The sequence below is a fragment of the Eurypyga helias genome, unplaced genomic scaffold (assembly GCF_000690775.1).
Source record: "Eurypyga helias isolate BGI_N326 unplaced genomic scaffold, ASM69077v1 scaffold11668, whole genome shotgun sequence".
Taxonomy (NCBI): Eukaryota; Metazoa; Chordata; class Aves; order Eurypygiformes; family Eurypygidae; genus Eurypyga; species Eurypyga helias.
Genome location: NW_010267632.1, coordinates 37656 through 58510, shown reverse-complemented (window position 1 = coordinate 58510; position 20855 = coordinate 37656).

Here is a 20855-nt window from a genome sequence, read left to right as displayed (position 1 = left end):
CTGTCTCATGTCCAATATCCTACCCACCAGTATCCCCAAGTCCTCCTCTGCAGGCCTGCTCTCTATTAGCTGATCACCCATCTTTGAGTATCAGTAACAAACCCAAGTTCTGTCTAAACTCCCTCTCACGTCGCTCATTTTTCAGGTTGTGTTTCACCCTATTCTATAGTTGAGCCTCCTGGAAGAAGTAATCTACTAGAGTTTTTCTCATTACTGACTGAGAAAAGATCAAAGGCTTAATCATTAGAAATAAATTGTTAGAGATTACTGGAGAACTTCCTTCATGCCAACATAAGTGTATATTTATAATATCTAGAGTATTTAGACTCATCACATCGTCCACGCGGAGACTTATCTGCAGCAGCAAATTATAGCACATGAACTAGGTGCTGATAACCTTTGTATAACACTGGCCTAAAGCGCTGGTATACCAGTCCCCACAGAAAGTGAGCATGTAGTCCCAAAATGCAGTGCTGCTGGGGTCCAGAGGTACACCAGAAACTGCTGCCTCTACGTGGCCATTATCAGGATGATAACTGCTGTGTGTCTATTTTACAGCTGCTGAGGCGGCAGAGGGGCACCTTTGCCTCTCTCTTTCCAAGATGGGGATCCTCCAGCATGATCCTCTCAGAACTTGCCCAAATGGGAATTCCACTAATTTTGACATCAAACCATTAGAAAATCTGCTTCTTTTCATGATTCAATGCAAATCCCTCTTGTCCAAATCTACAACATCCATCTTAAGGTCTCTTTATAATATTCTTTTCATTTTCATACCTCAATTACAGTGCCTCTTCATTAAATATAAAGAACTTATTCCAAACATTTAGAACAAGTGATTGGATTTTTTATCATCTGGTTTCTCTTACTCACCTTTGTGGGGGAATTGTCTATATATATAGTAATTCTTGCTCCCTTTCTATTATTTTTGATGTTTAAGAAGAGTTAAACAGAAAAAATGTTTGTAATGGAAAAATGGCTAAATATGTCTTTCTGGTATTCATGTTAGATGGCCTAACATGATGTTATAATTCACAGAAGTTACCTTCTAATAGATACAAAGGTATAAATTAGACTCGATTATGAAAAAAGGAAAGTCTCAGATGATCCCAAAGTTACATAAATTTAGTATTTAACACGATCTCTGTCCTACATTGTTCCCAGTGTCAGTGTTTTCATTCAAAGTCACCATTGCTTGTGCAAGGGCAATAAAATTCACCTTAATTTTAATCCAGTAAGAAATTCTAATTATAATTCTAATTATAACCTCTTTCATGAATATTAAGCACCATATTTTAATCTGATCTCACAGCCCTTCTTTTTGTGAAATGATACAGATAACTGCAAGAAAAGTAAGCCCCATTTTTCAGCCTGGCCAACCAAGACATCAAAGGAGAGATTTGTGCATAGGCAAGTGCATTTGCACATCTCAGTAACTGTACCGTGTTTAGCTCTTAATAATTTCCTTCATTTGTCTTTCCTTCATTGTTCTCCTCTCACATAACTTTTCGGTTGAGGATCCAAAATTAAGACTATTTATGTCTGAACATCTTTGTAAAGACTAATTTTCTACCTGGTATTTCTACCACTGGAGCTAAACAAATCAAAATGCTAAATTTTTAAAGTGTGGAGATGCAGCAAGTTGATTTAAGCAACCTCTCAAGACCTTAGTCTGTTCTCAGTCACAGCCTGTTGAGTATTTCCGCTTAAACAGAGTTACTCTAGCCTAACTAAATGGCAAGTAAAAGGAGAATTTTTTTTTTTCCTGAGTTTTAATTACTTTGAAGAACATGTCAATGCTTAGTTATGCCTGTGACATCAGTTTGTTTCAAGCCTTATTTTACTCAAGAGAGTTAATCCACATATTACTCCTGGGTATTCCTTCAAGAGAAAGTGTGATACACTTTGCAAGATAATTTGCTCCAAGGTCTATTCCATGCAGACATGATGGATGAAAATTCCACAAGGACTATTAAGAAAGCTATAAAAGATTATTTACAAGTCAAATGATTGCCAGTCAATTACAGAGGTCACGCACTTTTCCTCCAAAACGCTGTTAGAATGACTTCCTGGCCTGTTTTAAGGTTTGTCTTGTATTTCAAACGTTTTTCTCATAAATAAAGATTAGTTTGTCTTAATTAATAAAATACAAAGTTAAGTGTTTGGTTTTTTTTTTAAATCTGTAAGTCAGTCAAATACATAGCATGTAAAAAAAGAAAACCCTGTAAGAGTTCAGTAAAGGTTATGTAAACAATAAGTGCATATCAGTAGTATATCGTCTTGCAAAAGTTCAGAGATGAACAGAGTATTCGTAGTCCTAGAGGATTTTCCATGTATACAGCATCTTCAAAATGAGATCAAAAATTTCCTTATAGTGAACTATTTCAATTAAAATGCTGTTTATATTTACATATGTCTCTTCTACTAGAAATAATGGCAGCTTTGAATTACCTTGTAAATTCACACTTTTGAAATGTATGAAAATAATTTTCCCCGTATATTTCTTAAGCAGATAAATAGATGGTGGATAATATCCATCTATTGGCTGAGCAGTTTCATAGGGCAGATAGACCAATCATGATCTAAGACTGAATCAAGATATTAATCATAGGCTTTTAATTGTTAGTTTCAATCCTTACATGGAATGCAATTGCTTTTGTCTGTAATGTCTGTAATATTCCATACCATGTCATAAGAAATCTTTAAACAAAAGATATTGCACTTTCTGAAACAAATAGAGAAACTGGTTTGCATAACTCAATGAAGATCACAATATGTATCATAAGATCATAAGGAGATGAAGTATTTCATCTGCTCAGGGCAGAATGTCCGGTGTAAGATAGCATGCAACAATGCATATCATAAAAATAACTGTAACACAGTGTCCAAGAACAAAACTCTGAATTATTTTATATTATTTAGTATGAAAATACAGAATATGACAAGATGATATGTTCAGAGAAACAAAGGTTATCGTAGCAATACTCACTGCTATTTATATTGACCACTTGGTTGTGCCAGCAAAGTAAATAGTACTGTTTTCCAATATTTAGTTAACTGATACAAATAATAGCACAAAAACTATTCCCAAGAAAACATTAGCACATTTCTCAAGTTGGTACACAATTACAAAAGGAGAATATTTTTCCCTGGTGATTCCACTTACGTACATGCCTAAATTTTGCTGTCATACCATGTGAGTAGAATCTGAACCCTCTTGATACAGTTTCGATTCAGCTGCCTAAACCCCAGTTTTCATTGCCATTTGAGAGTCCTGCTTTGCTTTGTCTGCAGCTACTGGTCTTAAAGATATTGTTCCTACAAGTATACTGCCATTATTTGCTGGGCCTGTGTGAATAACTTGGATGACTACAGCATTTCAAGTAGCAGTAGAACTGCATGTTTAAACAATTGAATTTCTTCTGCACAGTTTTAAAGAAAGTAATCCACAGGCTATTTTTCACAGAAGTTATCCATTACAAATATTTGAAAATGTAAAAATACTACTAGTATTAAAAGGTTTTAAGTATAACACTAAATCCTTATTTGCAAAACAGAATACAAGTGTCAACTATGGGAGCTCTCTACAAATTAATGAAAAATGGGAATGAGTTTGATTGCAGAGCTCATCTGGTCCACAACAGAGCTCAGAGCACTACAGAAAAGAAAACATTTGATCTTTAAGACTTTTAAGATTTTCATTCACTTTTGTTCATCTATGAAAAGAATGTCACAATAATTCTATAATAGGGAAGTAATTCTCAAGTTAATCTTGAGTTCCTCTAAATTCTGAACTACTTCCCTGCAAGAAAATTATATTTACACACTGAAATTGAAATGCTCTTAAACTGTTTTCCAGGTTTTAGTTTCAATTATCATTTGAGATCTATTTGTCTCAGCTGGAAATCAGACACTAAAAGCTAGGCTGGCCACCCCAGCTTCTCTCAATAGGGAGAAACAATACTTGGTAAGAACCACTCATTTTACCAGACTTGGAGTTTTAACTCGGAGTTCTCAAGTTCAGCAAGGTGAATTGCATCATAAGTGAAAATTAGGGAATTACAGCTCTTGAGTCACGTGCAGATTTTGAAGATGAGCAGAAGCATGCCTTTGGCTGCAAAAGTAGTTTTAGTGACTAAATGCTATATATGTATCTTTTTGAATGTTTTGAAAGGTTGTTTTTTAGGTTTGGTTCATGTGTGGGTTTTTCCTGAATGATACAAACATTAAATTAAAAAAATAGTATTTGTAGGTTCTGAAATTTATGATCCAAGACCTTACCTATGGGGGAATTTATTGAACAAACTGATGAAAAGCTATTTCTTTACAAATACCATTCTGTATAAAACACATCATGACAAAGCAAAAATGGAAAATTCCTGATTTCCCATTTTATTCCCACCATTTCACTTTTAAAAATAGTTTGTTTTACAAATACTTAGAAATACAATTAGAAAAACTGAATTTTGATGAGCAGCTGAATTTGGACTTATGTATGATTACTACTACGTACTGAAAGATTTAGTAGAATGCATATACTCAGTTAAGGATTTTTGCTTTGGAAAAGACAGTTTTACAGTTCTACCTTCAAAATCTAATTTGATTTCTTCAAATCTGTGGAACATTGCACTGCTTTTACCTCAAATATAGCAAGAGAAATTATTTTCCCATGTATACAGATTGTAGAAACCTGAAAAATATTGATTTTTTAATCACTGAACTTAACATGAAGTTAACTAGAAATGTATGCATGAACTTCAATTTATGAATTAATTAAAATACCAAAGCTGCATTGAAATGCATTAAAATGATTATAATATTATTTGAATAATAAAATGCAGGTCATGATAATTTTTATATTTGAGGTCAACAGAAACATACACTTGAAAGAAAATACCTTATATGCAAAGGGAAATGGAATTTTCCTAACATATCCTTTAATACAAAACACTTGTCCATTATTACACATGAAAGAGAATCACATTGGTCATGAAACTTTGTCAGCCATTCTGTCAGGCTCTTTCCAGCTTCAGTATTACAATGTCTCCTTTGCATCACCACATTCATACCTAAAAAATTAACTCAGGATTTCTCAATCAGATGAGGGTTGCACTATAGTCTAAGTGTAGCAGACAAGCTATATTTTCAGCTAATATTTTTATTTAAACTTAATGTTTTATGTAGACACCAAAATTAGCAATTGCTTTATGAAGTAAATATTCTGAAATTATATAAAAACAGAGCCTGACAGCCACTGGAGATTTTCCTCTGATGCAATTAGTATTTTAAGGTCCGTACTTCATTACTTTTTTCCAACAACATAAAAAACAATAAACACTGAAAGACAGATATAATTCATTGCAATCTAATTATTTAGTTACTTTAAGTAAACACATAAGACACCTCTTATTTAAACTGAAGACTCATTACATTCATGCCATGTGTAAAGGGCCCTTAAAGGAAATGAAAGTCAGGATCTTAATAAATAATACAAAGAGAGCCTAGACTCATTTTTCGTAGCATAACAAGTAAAAGAAGTAACATATTGGTTCTATAAACATGGGATACCACTGTAGTGTTGTTTGTATTTCTTTTTACCTTCTGCATCGGTTAATCCTACTCCCGACTGCTTTACTGGTTCTTGTCCATTCTGGCTCATCTTCCCACTGTTAAAAGATATGGTGGTAGCTGTCAGTAAGATCATAAAGAAATGAAATCTAAGAAAATGACATATCCAAGCCACTAAGGCTGGTTCTGTATAAAAAGAAAAACATCACACATATTTCCAAAAAGCAAAAAAGAGTGTTTATATACATATATATAAAATTTCAAGAAAATAAAGTGGATGATAGTTTTTTTCTATTGTCATTTGAACAGATAAGAATATTTTTTTTCTTTTTTGGAAGCAACTACAATCACATTTTGCTAAGCCTGTGCATTCTTATAGATTGGAGCCATCTGATGCTGTCTGCTACCTGCCCCCCATCAGTCTGGGGTTCCACAATCAGTCTGCACAGCTCCTCTCCTTGCTTTATCTTGTTATGGTGAACAGTGAAATACAGAAGGAGTCACAAAATATTTGTGATATTTGGTCTACAATACGCCTGTTACAAAGGTAAGGCATTGTGATCATTATCTTGTTTTAATGATTGCTTTTACATTACAGTTTAGGTTTAGCATGAGAAAAGATCCACTTCTGAGACTTACATTAAACTTAAAGCAAGGTGAGAGGAACAAATCATGCTCTGGAAGTCCCTATCTTTACTGGGTGTAGAAAGAACCTGGACTACAATCTAGATGTCTATTTTCAGTCAGTGAAAGTTATATAAAATATAAGCTATCTTTAAATATATTCATGATTACGATCACTCTGAAAAACATATCTGCTAATAGGAGATGTTTGTGCTTCTATTTGTCTTTCTCCCTCAAGGCTCTGAAATGCTGTGATAGAGAATACAAGGTATTATGTTCACATGTATATAATTCTTCTGAGGTTAAAGGGTCTATGCTGTTCTTTGCTACCAGTGAGCCACCTTCATGTTTCACAGCAGCAACAGAAGCTGTCCACGTTCACAATGAACTAAGAAATTAGTACAAAAAATGAGGTTTTATAGTGATTTTAAGTTAAATTTTATCTGAAAGTTATTATTTTCTTCTTCTGTGAGGTAATGCTTTATAAAACGTATTACAAATATACAAGAATTATTCCTCCCTAGGGTTAGATTCCGTACACATTGTTCAGTTGCTTTTCACCGTCTCATTCAAAATTAATGTAATTTTACAGACATTGTACTGGTATAGATGACTACACATACAAAGGCATAGAGAAGTTGGTCATTATCATAGTTGATATCATGTGTAACTATAAGGGGTATTACAACTGCATAATAAGAGACTCCTAAAATAATGTCTCCCAAATAGAAAGGCCTTACAAGATTTATTCAGCTGTGTATAACTGCATATAATGATTAATTTCCCTTGACAGTTAGAATATTTAATATTGGCAAGTATTCTAATTAGTTACCTCCTCAAACAATTCCCATGGTGTCACTACTTAATTATTTTATTTTGCTTCATGATTAAATGTTCCTATGGTTAAAAACATTTGGACTAGAGTAAAGACTTTAAAAGACAGCCTACCCATCTTTTCTGTTGATAGATCATACACTTAATCTAAATACAGGGTTTGAAACCAAAAATTATTTATATGCCAAGACACTTGAAATGATTTAGCTTGCTTGACGCTTTGCATCCAAATTGTGAGTTGTGGTTTAATGGATATGCTGAATTAGTGTGCAAGGTCAGAGTCCCTGAAGTCACTGACAAGCCAGTGTGAATGCAACTGATGACTAACATTTCACTTATATTCAGATATATAACAATTTTAATCCAGAAATCAAAGTGGAAACAGTTATATCTCCTTCAAAACATTCTCCACAAGGATGATCCCAAAGGTCTCTAATGGTAAACAGTAATTTTGTCATTCAATTTCATTACATTGCCATGCAAAGCCTTTGAGACTAACTTGAAAAAGAAAGCATTTTTTGTCTATGTAAATGTCCTGTGTAACTTTCAGAGGCTCTATCTAATATCAGTATTTAAACAATTTACTATAAAACTGCCATAATAAAAAGAGATACTGTAGCTCTTAACAGTAAATAAGAGAGCTGGATATATTTTGCTTAAATAAGCAAAATTCATTGGGACAAATTACTGTATGAGAAAAGCTGAAGCTGTGGAGCCTTTTCCTGCTTTTCAGTAGAAGTGCAGCTGATTTCAGGTCTAATAGACTACTGAATCAGTCAGCCAAATACCAAGTAACTGTAGATACTGCCACACTGTTAGACAATTCAACATAAGTGACACCCTCTGGAATCAAATTTAGCATATGTGAACAAACCTTCTATTGAGAGCTCCATCTTGTGTTTCTGTGCACAAGGATTTTATGCACATTTACATTTCTCATTAGGAATGACGGAAAAATAATATTGTGATTGTGAAAACCAATTAAAGATCATCTTTTTGCCACTGGGAAGTACAACTCATTTTAATCTAGAACAACATGATTAAAAAGTTCAATGAAGATTAAACAATTGGCACCCCACAACCTGGGCTCACATTGTTCTCCAAGATTGTGAAAATGAGACTGTAACATTAGATTCGTGTCTGTTTTCCTTTTAGCCACTTATAATCTCTAGAAGAATACCATTGGGCTTTCCTTTAGAAAATGGTGAATACTTAGAAATGTTGCAGTTCTAGAGAATGAATTTTTTTTTAATTCAAGCTTTTTTAGGAAGATGATATCAAACTCTTGTAACTAATAATTCAAGACTGCAGCAGAAAAGCGAAAACTTGCATCCCAGAGAAGAACAGGGAATAACTATTGCAGGCACTGAATGAGCAATAACCACTAACCCATATTTTGAGAACAGTCAATCTGTAAAAAATTCAGGTCAGAAACATTAAGTTGATCAGGTGCAATTACTTTTTCCTATAAAGGAGTATAAATGAAATTTCTGAATGAAGGTGCGTGCTGCCAAAGTTGAGGAGAAAAAAATCCTGGCAAAACCTTTCTCTGTGGAATAGTTAACCAGGTAAAATGGCTGAAAATTAAATCATTTTATAGGATCATTGCAATGATAGTAGCTTGATAATTCCTACAGGGACATCCTCGCAGAAATATTTTTCCAACCGAGAACTTCTGAGAAATTCCAGACAAACTCTTAAAAACTTGGGGAAAGTTGGTTTATATACAGAATCTGAATTTCAGTTGCACTAGTAACACCTATTTATAGAAGGAAGACGATCTGAAAACTTTAAGTATTCTCAGTCCTATTAAAGACACACTTTTAAAACCTAACCCAAGCCCACCTCTACACACTTGCATCAAAGGCTGAGATGCACCTGTCCTCTGTGACAGCAATAAATTCATGAGGCTGAGGCAGAGGTTGGTTATTAGCAATTCAGTGTTCAACAAAGAATAAAAATACAAGCTCCCCCTTTAGCTGCTCTTCTCCTGCATAACTCGTTTCTGCAGAGCAAACTACATAAAATGACTGGCAAGTGAAAGGGCTATACATTGTCAGTGCACGGTGGATGCAGTATATTAAAGGAAAAGCCTTACATTCTTGGGATGGGAAACAGATTATTCTCTCCTGTGGCACTGCTGCTGCCTTCGCTATCCATGCTGTATCCACTGCCAAAACTACTGGCTGACGAGCCAGTGGAGACAGAACTTTCTGCAGGTCGGTGATTAGTAGATCTTGCTGTACAGGGTGGGAACAGTGGGTTATCAAAAGCATTCTAAGACATCAGTACCATCCACTTTAAGAAGAAATGTAATTTATCAAAATCACATGCTGCAAACCCTTTACAGTTTTTACTTTACATTCCAGTATTGTGTTATCACCTTTGCAGATGATGTTTATTTTCACATAGAGTAAGGTGTTCTAAACTGAATAGTATACCACCATATTTTTTCTCCAGTCATCTTAATAGTTCAAATCACTTCCTGAAGGAAAAAAAGAATAATTAGATTGATTAACACTGCTTTTCTGACTAAAGCTACAGAAAACCAGTTTTTCATCTGAAACATTTCATATTGTTATCTTGTAAAAGTCCCAGTAGGCCTTTCTCATATTCCTCATGAAACATTCTTTGTATTTGGTGATTTTGAGAGGAAAGGAAGCTGAAAGGAAATACAGGTACACCATCTATAGTCACAGAGACTGTATAAGACCTCCACCCCCCTTCAGACGCAACACAGCTACTGCTTTATATTTCTCAACTGCTCCTGTCCATCTGGTTCTCTTAATACATGCCTAGAATTTAATGCACATATTTTGATGGGAGCTGCCTTAATCTTGTTTAAGATGTACAAATGTACACCAACTTATGCTATTTTTAATTCAAGTCCTTTATTTCATGTTTTGGATATTGTGCTACATGAACAAATCTTCCAGTATTCAGCCTTTAGCAAGTTGAGAAATATAAACAAAAAAGGACATGATGACATTACACATAATAATTAATACAGGAACAGTAGAATAGCTATTGTCATATTTAATAACAAAATTGTCTGGGAGTATTAATACAGATTTTCGGAATTATTTTGTTAAAAGTCCTCTACTACAACTACTATTGTCATATTTCATCTGCTCCAACTGACTGAGCATGTATACTGAAGATAAAAAGTATTTTTTTGTAAAGTTATTTTTCTGTGAAGACTTAATGAAGTTTTACGTAATGTTGGTGAACTGTGAAACTCTAATGTAAGCAGTTGAAAGAGATTATTTTTAAACAAGAAATGAGTGCGTTATCTAAATGGAAATTCAAATAAGAGCCAGAGCCCCAGTAGTGTCTTGCCATAAAGTGGCAACCAATATTATTTATGTTTGACTGTGTGAATAATATAGTGAAGCTGCATGCTGCCTCATGTGGGACTAGGAAGCTGAGTGTGACTCCTCATATGTAATGCAAAACCAGATTAATAATCGAAAGTAGAAGAGAGGAATGAAACGATTGAGGTATCATCAACCCTTGGGCCAAACCGTGATTTAAGACTGAAGTCTTACTCTGCAAAGTGATTCTTCACTGCTAAACCAAGCTGTCACATAGCTCTCTTAAAAAAAACTCTATTAGCCTCCTCTGTTTCACTATTGCCTACAGCCACAGAAGGAATACGTCAGTCTAAATTATTTTCATACAAAATATTCTTTAGCTCTATTTCACGAGTTTATACATTGATCACAGGCTATCTTCTTGCATATTAATACAAATTAATAAACTGTAAATTCATTGTGTTATTAACAGGTGCTCTCAATATCTCGTCATGAGAGAAAGACACCCATGTTTTTTCCAGCAGGCAGCCAGAGCACAGCCGTGTGCCTTGATCAGGTAGCTGTGAGCTGTGGTTGCTCTACCACTTTCAGTTTGTGGTAGTGAGCGACTATGGAGACATGTCAGGAAACTGCTATTGGGAAATGTTGGGTGACAGTGAGATTTCAAAGAGAGATCAAGATTTCCTTTGTAGTGCATCACTGCCAGCTGCCCTGTATTCAGCAGCCTGAATTGGGGCTATCTAATGCCTGTCCCAGACTAACCCATAACGTCAGTTCTCATGGTGTTTGTGTGACCTGTACGACTTCTGTATTTGTTGTTTAGGATTCTGAGGGTTTCTTTAGGTTGGGTTGTTTTCTTTTTTCCATGGCATGACAAATACCTCATGGGTGAGGACAATCAGGAAAGTCATGCATCTGTAAAACCCATGGTAGCCAGAGCAGTATTGTGTCAGCACAAGAAAGTCTCTTTAGTCCTTCCCTTAGGCATGAATTTCCTTACTGTAGCATACATCTCCACCACTGGCTCAAAGTGTGGTTCATATCTGGGCTCTTATTTTTACTGACTTTGCTATAAAAGTTAGTACCTGAAGTAATTTCTTATATCTTTACTGATGGATTTCTAAAACCAGTAAGAACCTAGAATTTAGCTAAAGGCAGAAAAGCTTGAATTAAGATTTTATAAATGGCTTAGGAGTTTTGCTACATCTATTTATAATCAAAACATAGTTCAGGAAACAGCTGTATCCTGATGATCCATTCACTATGGTGTATTTTTAGTTTCTCTACACTTTTCATTAATTTACATCTTTTCTATATTGATTTTTTTCTCCGTAAGATCTCTTGGTGAGTGGTTATAATAGATCCAAGTTCAGATTAATGACTGGATTTTGAAAATTCTGAAGTTCAGTGTTGTTATTCTTTTTTTCCTGTCTGCTCTATGAAAGTAATGAACTACAGCATCAGTCTGCGACAAGAGATGAAATCCACAAATAGATCTGCAGCTGGTTTTGTGACAAATTAAGAATCTGGATACAGAGAACTCTTCAAAATGCATGAGACACACATTTTCTGTGTAGCTATATTTTACAGATAAGTCTGGACTTCTAAGATTCTGCTGTCAGTTATATAGCAAACTTCCAAGTTCTAAAGATATAGTAATGCCTTCTTCTAGACAGTATTTTGTCGGAGAGTTTGAATAACCATAGTTACTTGTCCCCTGCTCCCACATGCAAGGGACTAGTTTGTACATTTATTTGCAGTCTTGCCCTTTCTCTTTCAACAAATGCAAACACTGTTGTAAGAACTTTAGAAAGGCTGAGTTCACTGTGGTACTACTCTAGTCTTTCTAGCCTGTGTAAGGTACCCGAAGCCCTGTAAGTGTCAGAGCAATTGACACCTTACTTGATCAATTGGGTTCCTATCTGTATGAAGGACTAGTAACTAAAGTGAGATTAGGGAAGGTTTGATTTGAGTTACAGAACTTGGTGTGTTGGTGGTTAGACATGTCAAATTTAGTAGCCAGCAATGTGGTGTTAATTCTGTCTCTAAGTGACACTGTTTTACTGTCTGTTGTAGCACTGGCATGAGCAAGGTTTCAATTCAACCATTCTAATGAGCAATACATAAATGAGTTGGAAATGTTCTCTCAATTGCTTACAGGAATGCTTCAGATGCTAAGAAAATGGATCATAATGTTATCCCTGGTGTAGGATCATGTTTTTCCAAGAAAAAAAAAAATGGTTAGCCAGATACGTTTTTCACTCTGTGCTGTTTACAAGGAAAAAAAAAAATTCCTTTGACAGAATTATATTTGTCCCTTATGCCTTCTTGGAAAAGAATTGCTGTTTTGAGAAAACTGAGGCTCACACTGACCTCACCTTTTAGTTCAATATTTTAATATTTTTTTATTAAAATTGTTTTAATTATTACTCTTAGCACAGTATTAGTTGAATGCATCTATGGTAAAAACATGGTTTTGCTTATGCTTTGGCTTATGGACCCAGTTAGAAAATCAGCTTTTATAATCAATGAAAACATGTAAGTCATGCCTTATTATAAAGAAGATACTGTATTAAAATGAGTAAGAAAGGCAAGAATGAAAGCCATATGATTTCACTTAATCTTTCAGAACAGTCTGATTTTACAACAGAGAAGATGCTTTTAAAATACCTAACATAAGGGAGGTATAGATAATTCACACAAAACCTATAGCCATGAACTGTCAGCAGAAAAGCAGAAACAACCCAGTATCGTCAGCCACTCCAGCCATTCTTCTACAGTGAATGAACTTTTTTTAAAAAAACCCCACAGTTAAATTTGGAAATTGAGACTATGCTGTTCTGTGGTTGTTGTGGATAGAAGAACAGACTCAAACAAAACTTTCTCCTGGGATTAAATTGTGGATGTTCCTCTTTTCGCGTATCTGTCTAGAAGCAGAAATACAACTGTCAAAAAACATTGGGAGAGAGTTCTATTTGAAAACCAAACAGGAGGAGGGAAAATGCTTTTGAATATGCATTCAGGATTAAATTTTGAGAACTTTGACACTAATTGCTTGAAACAAAATTGTCAGTCTTGTGAGAAACCCTGAGTAATAAAAAAAGGGCTGATAGCATCATGCTGAATCTTCTCAAAGACATGCAAGACTCCATGGGAGCAGATGAAATCACTGCTCTGCTGTGGGTACTTCTCTGCTGACCAATGGATTGTGCATGTCACACAGCAGCTTCTGGCAGAAGCTTGTCTGCTCTTCACAATCAGTCGCCTTGTGTTTCAAGTGTGCTCAACCTCAAACTGCCCCCAAGGTGCCCATTTACCAGTTTTTATGAAGGGTTTGTTAGAACTAAAAGCAAAAGGCATGCTCCAAAAGGTTCTGCAGCACGTAAAACCCTGTTGTTGGGAAGGCTAGTTGCATCTTTTGTGAACTAGCAATGGAATAGAGATACGTAAATAACTAGTCGTGAAAGACATACACCTCAGGTCAGTTCTGATATTGAACAGTACTGTAGACCATGGTCCTACTCATTTCAGCCACATTTGTATATTAGACAGGGCTTTGACCGCACATGAGCAGGGATATTTTGTGAAACTTCAACACAACTCTTTACAGAGCAATTTACCATTTGAAGTGAGTAATAGCAGAACAGCACTCATCTTAAACTGTGGAGATGGCATTTCTTTACCCAGCAAAGCAATTCTGATGAAATAATTTTCTCCCATGTGCTCTGTAGGGTTAGGCTACCATCTAATAGACTTCTGAAATAAGAGTTATCAAATGAAAAACCTGAGCAATTTTCTGAAATTACATGTCAGCTTAAAATGGTGGAAGAGTAAATAGCAGGAATAGCCAAAGCACAATGTGCCAGCTATTAAACTGAAATGACTCAAAAGACAGCCTCAGTTTATTGCTATCTGCAGAGACTGGGGACAAACTGTTCTTGTTTTGATAATGATTCTTGGAAATGGGTTATTTGTAGCAATATGAAGGCCCATTTAACTTGGAAATTATGAGACTAGTGAAGCTAGGCATAAACCAGCTTTGGGCTGTAAATAATTTGAAGTGTAAAAGACACATCCTAAATTATTGTAGGAAATTAAAACATGGCATTGCCTATTAAAAGTGTGAAAATGGGTATAGACCTAAAGGGACCCCAAATAAGCAGGTATTTAAATTCACAATCATATCCAATCCAAAAGATTTATAGAACCTAGGAATCAATTTTCTTTCACTCCACATTGTTCCTAATACCAGCAAACAGCAAAAATGCAGCTTTCCAATATCTGAAGGGGGCCTACAAGGGTACTGGGAGAGTACTTTTTACAAGAGCCTGTAGTGATAGGACAAGGGGTAATGGGTACAAATTGAAATCAGGGAGGTTTAGATTAGATGTCAGGAAGAAATTCTTCACAGAGAGGGTGGTGAGGCACTGGAACAGGTTGCCCAGAGATGTTGTGGATGCCCCATCCCTGGATGTCTTCCAGGCCAGGCTGGATGTGGCTTTGAGCAACCTGGTCTAGTGCAAGGTGTCCCTGCCCATGGCAGGGGGGTTGGAACTAGATGCTCTTTAAGGTCCCTTCCAACCCTAACCCTTCTATGATTCTATGATTCTATGAAACAGAACTTAGTGATAAGGAAAATTCCTGTCAATTTTAATTTCTTACAGCTAGGTGGTTAGAAATTTCACAGTGCTGGCTCAGACCACGGATTTTACAGGGCCAGTAATATCCTGGTACGTACATCACACCACATTTCTGTGTAGCTTTAACATGTTATGTTTAGACCAAGGGAGTTAAAAGCAGGTATATTGCCTTTTGAACTAAAGTGTTTTAAACTGGAGATAACTTTGAGAGGTGAAAACTCACAGGGTCATTTGGGTACAACTGTGAACTGCTGATGCACAGTTTCTCTGGTCTAGATATTCTAGCTAACAGTATTAGCTCTGATAGTACACCTCCGTCTGACCAGTAAAATCACTTGACACAAGTATTTGGAAAGTAGTTTCCTCTTAGGATATCACAGAAAATCTGCTGTGTCACAATGGAAAATTTATAATGTAATTATTAAATGTGTTCTGTGAAATGGGAGAAATAAATAGGTTCTGAGTACATGCATTAGATTTGGAAGTTTTCAGAAAATGTTGTGATTTTAGATTCCCAGAGGTTTGGGGTTGAAAAAAACTCTTCTATTATTGAATAAAAAAATGGACCGAAATTGCTGTAGAAATATATTGTTTGTATTACCTTAAATGGTAATTTTACAGCTATGTTTGGACCTTTAACTGAAACATGTTATTTTCTCTATATCTTTAACATTTTCTAACTAATTCAGGTTGAGTATAGTAGTGCTTCTCTCCTAGCAGGTTGTTTGATTGTTTTTTTTAATATCTATCAAATAAGAGGAGGTATATACGGCATCCATCATCAGATGATGTTTAAGGAACAGTGTATTGACTTGTAGCTTCTCTCTCATGAGTGTCTGCTTGAAAGGATAGAAAAATGCATAGGATTACAATGATTTTCATGCTTAAATCACCTACTTAGCTATTTTAATATGTTTACTCTTCTCCAAAGACCCTAGAAAGAATCAAAATAATTTTCTAGAAATTCTCTTCTTTGGTGATACAGTAATTTTTGTTATTAACCATTTGATATTATGATGTAAGAAATGTATTGCACAACCATTGTACCTTTGGGGGTAAAACTGGCACCTCTTCCTCTGCAAATAAGCACAAGGCCATTGAATTTTGCCCATTAAGCAGGTATGTTAAACATCCATGTAGAGACTACAGCTCCCTGTAAATCTATCTACTTTTAAAAAATGATCAGTTATGTAGATAAATGCTAACTGTATGGTTAATACTTTTTGTGTGTGCTCTGAACTTCTTATTTCAATGAAAACTACACTTTCTGTTCTAAAGAAGCAGAACCGGTGCAACTTTCTACCTCACATGGATACTGAAGGGAAGTTTTGCTGTTCCTTGTCTTTCTTATTCAATTTATTGGAAGTTATTAAAACTAAAGCATGGAATTCCTTCTTTTCAAACTATAAACTGGCTTTGAAAAGGCCTTTTATATAAAATCAGTTAAAAAAACTATACTGAAGATACACCCACTGTTTTATATGCATATATCCAGATAACTGGTAATTATCACCAGAGTACCTCCAAGTATTCAAATATCTGAAGCACTCAATCTGAAGCACTGAAGATAATTTATTACATTTAAAATATAAGTAATCTACCAAGTAAATTCCATATAATGGAAAGATCCTTCTGTAGGATAAATTACTGACTTAAAATGAGATGGACAGATTTATGCTATGTCTAAAACTGACTCATCTGATGGGTCAACCCTAATACTCAGACTTATGTTGAAAGAAATGTGCTTAATTTTTAGTGAATGTGTAATGATTCAGATTTTTCACAAAAACCAAAATCAAATTAACTCAAACCTAGGCACTGCTCTCTCCCTCTGGCTTGGATCCCTTGCAACTTCTGCCTTCAAAGGTTTGGCTCTAAAATTTTATTTATCCTCTCTGAGGGGTGTGATGGGAATATTTATTATTCAATTGGTTTCTTTGCAGATCACAGTCTTATCTCTCAGAGGCAACAAGGAATGTATACTTCAAGGTTTATTTTTAATTAAATGCTATCGTTGAATACTGGATTTTACAAAGGTGCTGGACAAGAACGATATTTTCTGTTGTAGCTTCACCTTAATTTTAAAACAGATTGATTAAAATGCATTTTTTTACTGTTTAAAATGGATACAGAAATAGTTTAGTTCAATAAAATTAAACTGATGCAAGTCCTTTGCATGCACAAAATATAATAAGTATACCATGGCAGCTTGTTTTGTTTATGACTTCCTTTTTACTTCTCATCAGATATACAATTAACTGACAAAATACAACCAATGGAAACGGCTCTAGGAGGCAGAAGTAGAGAAAGATATCTCTGGGGCATTCTAAGAATAATTGAGTGTTCTTGTCTTGATTTGGTGTTTTTCAATTGTCAATTCATTTCAAGAAAAAAAGCTATTGAGAGACTAGGTTAAAGGAGGAAACTCTGAGGGTTCTCTTAGGTAAAGAACTGATGTTTACGCACAGGATAAAATTTTTCTCATCATCCTTGTTGAAATCCTGTTAGATTACTAGCACCTTGTATGCTTGGGCTGAAAAAACCTAAGTTACTCCAAAGCTGTTGTTCTCTGATAAGTTCACAGAATGGTAACTGTGGTAAAAATAGTAATAATGTGGATTATCTGTAATAGCTACTTTAATAAAGAGCTTTGACATTTAGTGACAAAAAATTCCTAACTTGTCAAGATGACTGTTGCAGTCCATAAAACCAGTTCATAATGGGTTCATTTCCAGATGCCAATAAAGTAGGCTGAAATGGGGGTAGGTACCACAACCATGCAGCATCCCTGCAAGAATGGACTTGTAAACTGATGATGCTGTGATATTCACTGTTCACTATCTTCACTTCATTTCTTTAGGGAAAACCTCTCCGTCTCCTCTTCCACACGCAAAGAACTCCATAAATTGAAAGCTGGTTTGAGTATTTTTGGTACTTTTTCTATTCAAGTCTCTTCTTGGTTTACATACATACTCCACAAACAAATTATCTAATGTGACTTTTTGTTCTGGATGAAATGCATGAGATCTGTGAACATCAAAATGGTAATTGTTGGTCCACCTTGTATGAATAAATCAGGACAAACTAGTTTTGGTACAATAGGAAGAAGCCAACACTTCTCACAGATCTGAAACTAGACCTGTAAACTCTGTGTAGGTGACCATGCATTGTGGATATTTGTCAGGAGTAAATAGACAAAAGTACCACATTTCTTCATAGCAACTCTAACCTCACTTATATGTTGATATTAATGTGGGTTCTTATTCCCATAACTCTCTATGATGCTTCTGATATTGCTGAGCCAAATGCATATTAGTACATACCCTATTTGCAGTTTTAAAAGTAAAGAAGCTAGTATAACAGGTCAGCAGCAAGCATACTTGAAGCCAATAGTTAAAGCATGTTATTAAGGGCATTGTCCAAATGCCTCTTAAACGCTGACACACTTGGGGCATTGATCACCTCTCTAGGAAGATTGTTCCAATGTTTGACCACCCTCTCAGTAAAGAAATGTTTCCTAATTCCAGACTTAACCTCCCCTGATTCAGCTTTGAACCATTCCCACATGTCCTAACACTGGATACCAGGGAGACGAGGCCAGCACCTCCCTGTTTCCCCTCTGTAGGAAGCTATAGGGAGCGATGTGGCCATTCCTCAGCCTCCTGTTCTCAGCACTAGACAACCCAAAGTCCTTAGCCACTCCATATAAGACATTCCTTCCAGAATAAGATTCCTATGGTATACATCCCAGGAATAGGATGGGTCTTTCAGTCATGACGCCTGAACTACTATCATGATATCCTCTGGCCTCTGCCTAAACTGTCTGGAGTTGAGCTGTAGAGAAAGATGTGTGTAGGTGGATACACATACGTGTAGACAGATATAGTATGGAAGAGTTCTTAAGGCTCTCATAAGAAACAACTTGTTATTTCTAAATATAATGTTTAAAATTATTTGTTAGTTTCCCTTATTAATTAGCTGTTTTAATGTCACACTAGTTCTCTTAATGACTTGTTGCCTTCTAGTGTATATGGTTTGAAGTATCATTCCCTCTTTCTCTCCTACAGCCTTCTCAGACAGATTGTGTTGTCAGTGGTGTGCAATGGTGTGGATAGAAAAACCTTCAATAAATCATGAGAGTTTGGGAAAGGAATACAGCACAAGAGAAGATCTGGGAATCCAGTCTATACATTTATTGGGATAATCCCTCAGATTTCATGGAAATAAGCAAAATGCTTCAGAAGTCAAAATAACAGTGCCAATTTGAACCAATTGAGATTCTGGCTCTATATTTGTGATGAGGGGATAAATTGATGAAATGTATTTAGGTTTGATGTACAGGTGCCTACAGGTAAAAAATAATTTTTAAGAGACTGATAGGAATGTTACCAAGCTATACATGGATCAAGGCTCTTTTCCTTTCCACTGGTGGTCTAAAAAACTGTCTGTGCTACTAATTTTTGACATAAGAACTACATTGGGAAAAGAAAAAGAAATTTTTTATGTCCCAATTAAAATTCCAGAAACAAAAATATGTAGGTAGTTTTATGTCACAGTACAGGAAATGTTCAGTCATGCTTAAGCAGATGAGCTTGGATGAATGCTTTTTATTAGCAACAACATAAGCAAAGTTATACCATTTGTCAGTAGATATCTAAGTCCTCCAGTGGAATGGAATTGCACAAGTTTGTTGCTCTGTAATGTTTCTTAGCACAGTTTTTCATTATGGCTTTATGTGCTGATGTGGAAAAATCAAGCAGACTTCTTCATTCAGGTTAACAATTACAGCACTTAATAGAGGGGTAAATTAAATAATTAAATATTGCAATGAATTAGTAGACATGGCAAGAAGGATTTGGTATGTGGTTGGTTTCTTAACCATGTCTTTCTGCTCACCTCCTTCAGGCTTGACTGGTCCATCAGACATCACTTTCCTGAGGGCTAGTTGGCTTTGGTCTTTGTTGTCATTGGCTGGTGGAGGCAGATTGTCAGACTGAGTTCTTTGAATAGGGAGGACTCCTGCTATGCTGTGTCTGTGCTGCTTCCTGGCATGATTAGACTGACCGCTTTTATGTGCTGCTGTGGCAGTGTGGGTGAAATGGAAACCCAGAGTATGTATCCTCAGATGGAACCAGCTTAAATGTTATTCATGCAAACAGAAGTGGTTTTTCTGTATTTAAATAAGTAGTGTTTTCAAACACCAAAGAGACACCACATGCACAGCATTAAAGAGTTTCAAAACTGGCTGTTTCTTTATTAGTGATGGTGAAGACAAGGGAAATAATTTTCCCCCAGATTTTCATTATACCATGGTAAGTTTATGGCATATCAACAAGTCCTCAAGACAAACATAATGATTCCACAGTCAGAAAGTTTTAATTTCCGTCAACTAAACCCTCAGCTAGCATTCAGATACTGGTCTGAAGTATAGTCTGGAGAGAAATCCTCCTGAACAGAAAAAGTTTCAATTTATTAATTTATTTAAAATTGTCAGATGAAATCTCTATTAATCCTTAATCAACCCATGGCACAAAAATTACCAGAAAAATTGACCTGACTATGACACTTGACTTAGCTCTCAACAACCTTTAACTTTGCTAACTTGATAACGCTGTTGAAATCTGATGTTGTTAATGGCTTTGTGTGTTTAACGATTTTGCATTTAATGTGTTTAATGTTTTCATCTACTGCTGTTTTGCTCATCACTAACAGGGTTTTATCTGAGATATTAAGAAGGTTGCCTTATATTTCCATTTTTAAAAATTAGGTATTTACAGTCATGTTTCAAAAATAGAAATCTCAGCTGTGTAGTTAAAAACTTTTTTCTTCAATTTTAAATCTTATTTTGTGTATGTAGTACTGTCCTTCCTGATTA